The 12,261-nt window shown below is 42.8% G+C and overlaps 2 non-coding genes across 2 annotated transcripts; both read left to right on the forward strand.

Annotated features, from left to right (window-relative positions):
- The first annotated feature begins 510 nt into the window (after positions 1-510).
- Positions 511-592, forward strand: trnas-gcu (transfer RNA serine (anticodon GCU)). The gene has a single exon. It is a non-coding gene; the product is annotated as a tRNA-Ser (tRNA).
- Positions 593-1,118: 526 nt separating this feature from the next.
- On the forward strand, positions 1,119-1,191 carry trnaa-agc (transfer RNA alanine (anticodon AGC)). Its single transcript has one exon. It is a non-coding gene; the product is annotated as a tRNA-Ala (tRNA).
- Positions 1,192-12,261: the final 11,070 nt, after the last annotated feature.

Raw genomic sequence — 12,261 nt, forward strand, 5'->3', positions numbered from 1 at the left:
AGTCTGCAGAGTTGAAGATGATAAGCTTTTGCTTGGGAGTGTCCAGGATGGAACAGATGTGAAATGACCACGTGCGAGGGACAGCTGGGGTTGAGCCGTTTGCAGACGACGTTAGGCCAGCAAGGCTGAGGTGATTTGCACATGTGCAGAGGAGGGATATAAGATATACTGGGAAAAGGGTGTTAAATACGGAGCGGCTGGGCAGGAGAATAAGAGAAAGACCAAAGACAACGTTCATAGACGTAGCCAAGTAGGACATGCAGAGGGTTGGTGTGACAGAGGAGAATGCTAGGGGCAGGGTGAGATGGAGGCAGACGATCCACTCTGGCAACCCCCAAGAAGAACAGGCTCAAAGAAGAAGCCAGCATCACTCCAGGCTTCTACCAAAGTGTTACGCAGCCCCTCGTCGGGGATCTGGAGTCAATCTCCCTGCGTCCATACACCAGCGATCAGCTCACACATTATCCCTCGTCAATTCCCAATGCTACTGGCAAAGCGCAGTGTGCGGCAGATGAGGTGGCCGAGAGGTTAAGGCGATGGACTGCTAATCCATTGTGCTGTGCACGCGTGGGTTCGAATCCCATCCTCGTCGAGAGCTCTTTCTGCTTATGTTGATGCATCTTGTCAGTGTAAGATTGGCTGCCAAAGCAGGCATGATGCAATGCTCTTCTTTGGCTCAGTATTCACTTTAGTTCACCATGTGGTCTTGTTGCACAGGTCATGTTAAAGACAATGGTCTGCTAATACAGTAGCAGAAAGACGTTCTGCTTCCAGAATAGCAACATTCCTAATGGCCAACTTGCCCTACACTGAAAACCAAGGGGAGGAGGTCGGTAAGCATATTGATTAGAACCACCTCCCTCAGTTGGCTTCATTCAATGTGAATTAGCAGTGGCTCTAGTCCACAGTCCCTTGGATGTCCAGTCTCCTCAGTCTGTCTCTAAGGCTGATGGCATTCAGTCACGTTAGCATGACAGTGGATTGTCAGCGAGCCGCCTTAGTCTCTCAGCCACCTCCTGGATGCTTTGCAGATTTCAGGATTTGTGCCCCTTCCCTATTTTGATCATACAACAAGTATGGACAAAGTGTAGCCTGTAATAAGTAAGACATGTGGCACAGGGGAGTTAGCTCAAATGGTAGAGCGCTCGCTTAGCATGCGAGAGGTAGCGGGATCGACGCCCGCATTCTCCATTTGACACTTTGCTAGTCAGTGTCCCAATTGAATGCATGTGGCTTCCTTTGGCAAATCTTTATTTCACAGGTGTCGAACTCCAGGCCTCGAGGGCCGGTGTCCTGCAGGTTTCAGATGTATTCTTGATCCATCATAGGGGATTCAAATGGCTAAATTACCTCCTCAACATTTCTTGAAGTTCTCCAGAGGCCTGGTAATGAACTAATCATTTGATTCAGGTGTGTTGACCCAGGGTTATACCTAAAACCTGCAGGACACCGGCCCTCGAGGCCTGATGTTGTAGACCCCAGGTTTATTTGCACTTCTCTGCTCACTACCTTTCAGGTACTACCATGTTAACGCTGGCTTCAAACCTCATCAATCTTTGACCATATGAAGTGATTGTCTCCCCTCTTACCCTCACAATACTGGCCGATGGCAGCAAAGAGTCCCCCGGCCCAGTCTGACATCTCTTTTCTCCAGAAGCAGCTGAAAGGGGCTTCCAGTGACACTCTCCTGGCGTACTGCGTAGGGCCCAGACTTGAATCGCTCGGAAATGTCTCGTGTGAGTTACGATTGCACCAAAGAGTCTTGTTGTAGTTGACATGCCCAGAAAACATTGAAAGGGGGGTGTTGTGATTAGTTCCACCTGAGCTGAGGCTCCGTATGGCACGATGAAGCTGCAGTGCTCAGCTCAAAAGTTGATTCTGAAAACAGAGCCTTTCAGCACCGGCGGCGGGAGGCTGAATATATGTCTTCAAACATTGCTGGTAAACCCGTGTGTCTTATTTGTGGAGCTAATGTGGCTGTAATCAGAGGCGGTTCCAGACATTTGAAACACCCGGGGCTTAGCCCTAAAGGGTAGTATGCATGTGGGATTTTTTTTTCTCTTTTGGGGGGGGGGGGTTAGAAATGACTGAAAGATTAATTGGCTCTTTTTGGAGTTTTGTTCAAAAAAGAATGACGTCATATAGGGAGAAATATATATCAAATCTGCAGGACACCTTAAACTAGTTTTTTAATTAAGCAGCGAGGCAGAACAAAGTCAGGGCTGTATCAAGGCACGAGGACTAAACCCCAATTCAACCAGACCCAGAACTGATCCGGAATTAAAACAGGACTACAATAGTTCAAAATCAGGAGTACTGAGGACTTAACCAAGACAGAACCAGAATCAGAACTAGATGATAGTACCACTAGAAATTATCATAGACCTGCACTATACGTATTTTTTAATTCTACCAAAGTCCACTATTTAGATTGAGAAAAGTTTATATAATTATTTAGCCTTGTTTTGCAAACAACTTAACTTAATAAATATAGAATTTGAAAAGTAACAAACCTAAAAAGAAACACTAGGTACGAGATACATGAGTACCTGTGATACGGTGATACTTTTGGCAAACAACCATTTGACTAACATGTGTGTCTCACCTGCTCTTGTTCATCTGTTCTGTCCTCATTCTCCTCTCTCTCCCTCTTTGTGCTGACAATCATCAAATATACAGATATTTACAAACTCTTCAGATAAAAACACTTTTTTAATTGTAACATCAAATCAGACTAAATGTTTATTTTTTAGATAAATATAAAAACATATTTGTTAACTTTAAGAGTAAAGAGAGAAACTATCTGTATTTCTTAATTGCAAATGGCACCAAATTGTATTCAAAACTGAGCCACACTTATGGAGCTCCACAGTTCTTTTCCTGGTGTTTTGGTTGACATCTCTTGATGTTCCCATGTCACAGAAACAGGCTCTGTGTTTTGCCTTATATGCATCCACAGCTGTGCCACCAGTTTACTCACATGGACTCTACTAACCTATCAGAAGCTTCTTCAGCTCAGAATGGAATCGTCTGGAGTTTTCTTATTAATTAACAGTAAACTTAGTGTACATGTACTCCTAAATTTGATGAAAGTGATAAAAATAGAAGCTCTGTCTCTCTTTATTCTGACATTTAACTAATTCAAAAGATATTTCAATATTTATCTAAAACAAAAGTTTACTCTAAATTGATGTTGTACAGTAAAAATGTTCTTGTGTTTTCCATAAAGTGTAAATATCTGGTTTCAACTGTGAATATACTGCTGTGTATTGAAGTTCCTCTTGTTTTGCTTAGAAATATACTGAACAACATACAAAGCATAATATATAAAATACTACCAGAGTTGTTTCTTTGAAAGAAGCCCCTTATATCCATGCTTGTATATCAGTGCATTACTGAAGCCGATTTATTTAGCCGTGGAGGGAAACAACTGAAAATATGAAATAAACACACATGTAAGCTGAGACTCTCTAAAGAAACAGCATTGTTGTTGTTTGGCTTTTCATTTCGCCATTTGTTGATTCACTTGAAGAGCGAGTAACGTAATATGGGTCAAGTGATCAGTTTGATATCAATCTTTCGTGATGCACCGTCATATTTACATTATTTGTACAGTACGAATGATTTGCTTTGGTACCTGGTCGAACTTCAGTTCCCCTCTGTCTGCCTGGCTCCGTTTCTCCAACAGCGCACTTGTAGGCAGCAGCTGCCCCGCCCCCTCGCTTAGTGCCTGAGCTCAGATCATACCAATATTAGGGGGGATTCACGCACAGTTGTAAATTCCCACAGTGTGCACTATGTGCTTCGAATATTGTGTGTAGTTTTTTGTTTTATACAGCTGTCAGCCAGGCATCTAACTATGAAAAAATTACACTCCAAAAGACCCCGGGCTTCTGACAAAACAACCCGGGCTTAAGCCCAGTAAGACACCCCCGCTCCGCCAATGGCTGTAATTAAGGGATTTAATTTAAGATGGCACTACGAGACAAAACGTCAGGATAAGCTGAAAAACCAAAATCCAGAGCAGAAACTACAGAAGGTAGAAGAGCTAAAGAAGAATCTTTGTACAATATAAAGCGCCTTGAGGCGACTGCTGTTGTGATTTGGCGCTATACAAATAAAATTGAATTGAATCTGACATTCCAGCAGATGATTTTCATCAGAGCAAAATCACAAAGTGAAGCTGTTGTGTCGCAAGTTTTATTGTAGCAGAGGAGCCAAATCAGCCCGGTACCACTCTGAAGAGCTGCATGATGAAGGTGTGCGACGTCTTCTGTCCAGACAAAATGCAGATTTTGGCAAATGTGAGCCTGAGCAGAAATACGATTGCTGATCGGGTTTGTGAGATGGCCACTGATTTAGGAACACAGTTGTGTGAAAGAAGCAAAAACTTCACTGCATACTCTCTTGCTGTGGATGAAAGCAGAGGCGGAGCCAGACATTTGAAACACCCGGGGCTTAGCCCTAAAGGGTAGTATGCATGTGGGATTTTTTTTTTTTGGGGGGGGTGGGGTTAGAAATGACTGAAAGATTAATTGGCTCTGTTTTGAGTTTTGTTCAAAAAAGAATGACTTCATATAGGGAAATATATATATCACACATGCAGGACACCTTAAACTAGTTTTTTAATTAAGCAGCAAGGCAGAACAAAGTTAGGGCTGTATCAAGACACGAGGACTAAACCCCGATTCAACCAGACGCAGAACTGATCCAGAATTAAAACAGGACTACAACAGTTCAAAATCAGGACTACTGAGGACTTAACCAAGACAGAACCAGAATCAGAACTAGATGATAGTACCACTAGAAATTATCATAGACCTGCACTATACGTATTTTTTAATTCTACCAAAGTCCACTATTTAGATTGAGAAAAGTTTATATAATTATTTAGCCTTGTTTTGCAAACAACTTAACTTAATAAATATAGAATTTGAAAAGTAACAAACCTAAAAAGAAACACTAGGTACGAGATACATGAGTACCTGTGATACGGTGATACTTTTGGCAAACAACCATTTGACTAACATGTGTGTCTCACCTGCTCTTGTTCATCTGTTCTGTCCTCATTCTCCTCTCTCTCCCTCTTTGTGCTGACAATCATCAAATATACAGATATTTACAAACTCTTCAGATAAAAACACTTTTTTAATTGTAACATCAAATCAGACTAAATGTTTATTTTTTAGATAAATATAAAAACATATTTGTTAACTTTAAGAGTAAAGAGAGAAACTATCTGTATTTCTTAATTGCAAATGGCACCAAATTGTATTCAAAACTGAGCCACACTTATGGAGCTCCACAGTTCTTTTCCTGGTGTTTTGGTTGACATCTCTTGATTTTCCCATTTCAAAGAAGAAGGCTCTGTGTTTTGCCTTATATGCATCCACAGCTGTGCCACCAGTTTACTCACATGGACTCTACTAACCAATCAGAAGCTTCTTCAGCTCAGAATGGAATCGTCTGGAGTTTCTTACTAATTAACAATAAACTTAGTGTATATGTACTCCTAAATTTGATGAAAGTGATAAAAAATAGACAGCTCTGTCTCTCTTTATTCTGACATTTAACTAATTCAAAAGATATTTCAATATTTATCTAAAACAAAAGTTTACTCTAAATTGATGTTGTACAGTAAAAATGTTTTATGTTTTCTCCGTAAAGTGTAAATATCTGGTTACAAATGTAAATATCCTGCTGTGTACTGAAATCCCTCTTGTTTTGCATAGAAATATACTGAACAACATACAAAGCACAATATATAAAATAACATTTACCTGAGTTTTTTCTTTGAAAGAACCCTCTAATGTCCATTCTTATATTTCAGTACATGTTCAGAAACAGCTCCGACGATGACGTCAACGTGTTTACGGAAGCGGTTGTGGGATTCATCGGGAAACTAGCGGATGATACCGTGGAGACAAAGACTATCACAACGTTTCCCAACCAGAAGCCGTGGGTGGATAAAACCATCCGCGACGCTCTGAGATCCCGCACCGCTGCCTACAACACGGGACTCATGACGGGGGACATGGACCCGTACAAAGCCGCGTCATATAACGTGCGGAGGGCGGTGAAAGAGGCGAAGCAGCGCTACGGGAGGAAACTAGAGTCACAACTCCAACAGAGTGACTCTAGGAGCCTGTGGCGGGGACTAAGGACAATAACGGACTATAAAGCACCAACAACCGGTATGACGAACGCGGCCGTGACTTTGGCAGACGAGCTGAACACTTTCTATGCTCGCTTCGAGGCTGCAGCTAAGGTCTCCAACAATGCTAGTGTTAGCGGCGCTAACGGCTGCAGACAGGAAGATACTGCCAGCACCGGAAACGTGCTCGTCATCTCCGAGCATGAAGTAAGGAGAGCCTTCAAGAGAGTGAACACCAGGAAAGCAGCAGGACCAGACGGCATCCCAGGTCGTATCCTCAGAGACTGCGCATACCAGCTAGCTCCTGTGTTCACTGAGATATTCAACATCTCTTTATCTCAGTCGGTGATCCCCACATGCTTCAAAGAGTCCATCATTGTTCCTGTCCCGAAGAAACCCCACCCTGCTTCTCTCAATGACTATCGCCCTGTAGCCCTCACCTCAGTAGTGATGAAGTGCTTTGAACGCCTGGTCAGAGACTTCATCATTTCTTCACTACCAGACACACTGGACCCACTACAGTTCGCTTACCGTCCAAATCGTTCCACAGACGATGCCATCTCTCATCTCCTCCACACATCACTCACTCACTTGGACACTAGAAGGGGGAATTATGTTAAAATGCTCTTCATAGACTACAGCTCTGCATTTAACACCATAATTCCCTCCACACTCACCACCAAGCTGGAGCATCTGGGACTCAGCTCATCTATGTGTCAGTGGATCTCCAACTTCCTAACTGGCAGACCACAGGCAGTAAGGATGGGCGGACATGTCTCAGCCTCCACCACTCTCAGCACTGGAGCCCCCCAGGGGTGTGTTCTGAGCCCCCTGCTGTACTCTCTGTACACATATGACTGCGTGGCCACTACCAGCTCCACCACCATCATCAAGTTTGCTGACGACACCGTCGTGGTGGGCCTGATCTCTGATAACAACGAGACGGCCTACCTGAAGGAGATTAGGAATCTGGAGAACTGGTGCCAGAGGAACAGCCTCCTTCTAAACGTCAGTAAGACAAAGGAGCTGATAGTGGACTTCAGCACTAAGCAGGAGAGGAACTACCAGACCCCCGTCATCAACGAGTGCCCAGTGGAGAGAGTGGACAGCTTCAAATACCTCGGAGTTCACATCACGCAGGACCTGTCATGGTCCTGTCACATCAACACCGTGGTGAAAAAGGCCCGACAGCGTCTCTACCACCTCAGACGCTTGAGAGACTTCCAACTGCCCTCCAAGGTGCTCAGGAACTTTTACTCGTGCACCATAGAGAGCATCCTGGCGGGAAACATCTTAACCTGGTTTGGGAACAGCACCATGCAGGACAGACGAGCTCTACAGAGGGTTGTGCGGTCAGCTGAGCGCACCATCCGCTCCGAGCTCCCTGACCTGCACTCAATCTACAGCAGGCGGTGCTGGACCAAGGCCAGGAAGATGGTGAAGGACCTCAGCCATCCCAACAACAGACTGTTCTCTCTGCTGAGGTCAGGAAAGCGATTCCGCTCCCTGAAGACCAACACAGAGAGACTGAGGAGGAGCTTCTTCCCGCAGGCGATACGGTCTCTCAATCACACCACCACACAGTACTGACCCACACATATGGTTCTTACACACACACTGGACTTTCTGGACTTTGGTTTTGCACAACACTGGTCACTATATTCTTCATTTCCGGTTAATACTTGTACAGCTGCTGTTATTGTGTATATATTTATTTATATTTCTTCATACATTCTTATATAGTTCTATATTGTGTATTTTGTTGTACAGTTATTTCATTTTCAACTTTAATTTATATATTTTATCTTATTCTCCCAGTTAAATTTACCCTTCATTCTAATTTGTGTTGTACAGTTATTTCATTTTTAACCTTAATTTATATTTTATTCCTTCCTAGTTAAATTTACCCTTTTTAATTTTTCATATTTATTTCCTATCTTATTCATAGCCTTTTCCTTTTTTGTTCTCTTTAGGTCACGAGCAGTTGTCCAAGCATTTCACTACATATCGTACTGTGTATGACTGTGTACGTGACAAATAAAATTTGAATTTGAATTTGAATTTGAATTTAACTGAAACCGATTTAGTCGGGGAGGGTAAGAATTGAAAATATGAAATAAACACACGTAAGCTAAGACTCTAAAAAATAGCATTTGTTCGGCTTTTCATTTCGCCATTTGTTGATTCACTTGAAGAGCAAGTAACGTAATATTGGTCAAGTGATCAGTTTCATATCAATCTTTCGTGATTCACGTCATATTTACATTATTTGTACGGTACGAATGATTTGCTTTGGTACCTGGTCAAACTTAAGCTCTCCTTAGTATGGCTGGCTCTGTTTCTCCAACAGCGCACTAACAGGTAGCAGCTGCCCCGCCCCCTCGCTCAGTCGCTTAGTGCCTGAGCTCGGATCATACCAATATCAGGGGGGGATTCACGCACAGTCGTAAATTCCCACAGTGTGCACTATGTGCTTCGAATATTGTGTGTACTTTTTGTTTTATACAGTTGTCAGCCAGGCATCTAACTATGAAAAAATTACACTCCAAAATACCCCGGGCTTCTGACAAAACAACCCGGGCTTAAGCCCAGTAAGCCACCCCCACGCTCCGCCCCTGGATGAAAGTACAGACATGATGGACATTGCACAGCTGACCATCTTCATCCGTGGAGAGGAAATATTGGAAATTAAATCGATGCACGGGACAACGACAGGAAAAGACATTTTTTAAAAGTATTTCAAAGTGTAACCGACATGAAACTGCCCTGGGACTACAGATGGAGCGCTGGTGTTGTGCAGGATGTAAGATCTAGTAAAGATGCAGGAGAACTGTACCGGTGAGTTAACAGCATATCACTGCATCACACACCAGGAAAGGCTGTGTGGTAAAGTCCTAAAAATGGAGCATGTAATGCTCACCGTAACGCAGACCGTACATTTTATCTGAGCTAAAAGTTTAAATCACCGTCAGTTTCAGTCTTTTATGTGGGAAATAGATTCAGAGTTTGCCGACATTCCTCATCACACAGAGGTCCGCTGGCTGAGTTGGGGAAAAGTTCTCAGTAGTTTTTGAGCTCAGCAAGGAAACCTGTCAGTTCATGGACATGTATGATGTGGTGAAGGCGTTTCAAGTGAAGCTGTCAAAAATGCACCTGTGCAACCTGCCTCACTTTCCCTGTTGCAGTAATGTTGAACCAAGTCAGCGCACTTTGCTGAGCTGCACCTGTACAGATTCAGATGGAGCTGCAGTGTAATGATGCACTCAGGGAAAGTACGACACTGAATGGCCGCACAGTTTATTAGCTCCACTCCTGAAGCAACGCCCAGCTCCGTCTACATGCGGCTCCAACCTTGTGTTTGCTTTCATTTATTTTTTCTGGGCTTTTGGCAGCATGTTCTTGTTTCTAACTTGCATAATTTTGACAGGATATATTTTTATGGTGAGCAAAATGTTTAAAGTTAAAGTTTATTTTTTTTTAAGTTTATTTATTCTGGAATAATATTCCTGTCTGTTTTTATTCATATTTATCTTTAAAAAACATTGTTTTAGTGTGTTCAAAAACTGTATATCTTGTTTGGCCCGCGACCTGAAGTGTGCCTTGAGTTTTGGCCCCCTATGCAATTGAGTTTGACACCCCTGATCTACAGCTACTCTTAGTACCATTGATATTCATTTAGACTCTTTTTCTCCAATTGATCTTTCTGAGTTAACTTCAATAATTACTTCCTCCAAACCATCAACGTGTCTTTTAGGCCCCATTCTTACAAAACTAATTTAAAATTAATTCTTCGATCTTAAATATGATCAACCTATCTCTAATGATCAGCTATGTACCACAGGCCTTCAAGCTGGCTGTAGTTAAACCTTTACTCAAAAAGCATCTCTAGACCCAGCAGTCTTAGCTAATTATAGGCCAATCTCCAACCTTCCTTTATATCAAACATCCTTGAAAGAGTAGTTGTCAAACAGCTAACAGATCATCTGCAGAGGTTTATTTGAAGAGTTTCAGTCAGGTTTCAGAGCTCATCACAGCACAGAAACAGCTTTAGTGAAGGTTACAAATGATCTTCTTATGGCCTCTGACAGTGGACTCATCTCTGTGCTTGTCCTGCTAGACCTCAGTGCAGCGTTCGATACTGTCGACCATAATATCCTATTAGAGCGATTAGAACATGCTGTAGGTATTACAGGTACTGTGCTGCAGTGGTTTGTATCATATCTATCTAATAGACTCCAGTTTGTGCATGTAAATGGAGAGTCCTCTTCACACACTGAGGTTAATTATGGAGTTCCACAGGGTTCAGTGCTAGGACCAATTCTGTTTACATTATACATGCTTCCCTTAGGCATTATCATTAGAAGACATAGCATACATTTACACTGCTATGCTGATGACACCCAGCTCTATCTGTCCATGAAGCCAGATAACACACACCAATGAGTTAAACTGCAGGAATGTCTTAAAGACATAAAGACCTGGATGGCCGCTAACTTTCTGCTTCTTAATTCAGATCAAACTGAGGTTATTGTACTCGGCCCTGAAAATCTTAGAAATATGGTATCTAAGCAGATTCTTACTCTGGATGGCATTACCTTGGCCTCCAGTAACGCTGTGAGGAACCTTGGAGTCATTTTTGACCAGGACATGTCCTTCAACGCACATATTAAACAAATATGTAAGACTGCTTTCTTCCATTTGTGCAACATCTCTAAAGTTAGAAATATCCTGTCTCAGAGTGACGCTGAAAAACTAGTTCATGCATTTATTACTTCCAGGCTGGACGACTGTAATTCATTATTATCAGGAAGTCCTAAAAACTCCCTGAAAAGCCTTCAGCTGATCCAAAATGCTGCAGCAAGAGTCCTGACAGGGGCTAGAAAGAGAGAGCAGATTTCTCCTGTTTTGGCTTCCTGTTAAATCCAGAATTCAAAATCCTGCTGCTCACATACAAGGTCTTAAATAATCAGGCCCCATCTTATCTTAATGACCTTGTAGTACCATATCACCCTATTAGAGCACTTCGCTCTCGCTCTGCAGGCCTACTTGTTGTTCCTAGAGTATTTAAAAGTAGAATGGGAGGCAGAGCCTTCAGTTTTCAGGCCCCTCTTCTGTGGAACCAGCCTCCAGTTTGGATTCAGGAGACAGACACTATCTCTACTTTCAAGATTAGGCTTCAAACTTTCCTTTTTGCTAAAGCATATAGTTAGGGCTGGACCAGGTGACCCTGAATCCTCCCTTAGTTATGCTGCAATAGACGTAGGCTGCCGGGGGATTCCCATGATGCATTGAGTTTTTCCTTTCCAGTCACCTTTCTCACTCACTATGTATTAACAGACCTCTCTGCACTGAATCATGCTTGTTATTAATCTCTGTCCGTCTTCCACAGCATGTCTTTATTAGGGATGGGTATCGTTTAGATTTTATCCGATACCAGTACCAAACCGGTACTTTTGAAACGGTGCCGGTGCTTAAAGAATGGAGAACACACACTTTGTCCAAAAACCTCTCGTGTTTAGCTGTTTTTTTGTAAAAAGGTAACAATGTTAGCCTTTTCTGCAGCTATGGGGCATATATGGTATCACTCTTGGCTGGAAGCAGTGCTTAAACAATGGAAAAAAACACAAACTTTGTCCAAAAACCTCTCATGTTTAACTGTTTTCCACTTTTTCTTTGGTCATTTTAGCCTTTTTGGCCAGGGTGAAGGGAGCATCTGCCATCAAACAAGAAGACAGCCGCATGTAGCTATGATGATGTTTGCTAGTTTACCTTACATGCATTAATGTAATAACGTGGTACGTAAATTACACACGAACAACATGAAGCTACTCACGCAGAGAAGAACGGCTGCTGCTGCATCATCATCCTCATCATTTCTGCTACACTGGCAGGGCTAGGGGCCAGGACTCTCCTCTTCGGGTTCTTGGGGGATGTTGCTAACTCCGGGTCGATAACAGGCACCACATCCGCAGTAGATGTGCTCGGTGTGAGGTCTGGCAGCAAGCTATCAAATACGGCGCATTTCTCGGCTTTTAACAAAACGCTATGCGTCGCCAGGTGTTTCATCAGATTCGAGGTGTTACCTCCTTTGACAGTACCACAGTATC

Source organism: Maylandia zebra, linkage group LG12 (genome assembly GCF_041146795.1).
Source record: "Maylandia zebra isolate NMK-2024a linkage group LG12, Mzebra_GT3a, whole genome shotgun sequence".
NCBI classification, from domain to species: domain Eukaryota; kingdom Metazoa; phylum Chordata; class Actinopteri; order Cichliformes; family Cichlidae; genus Maylandia; species Maylandia zebra.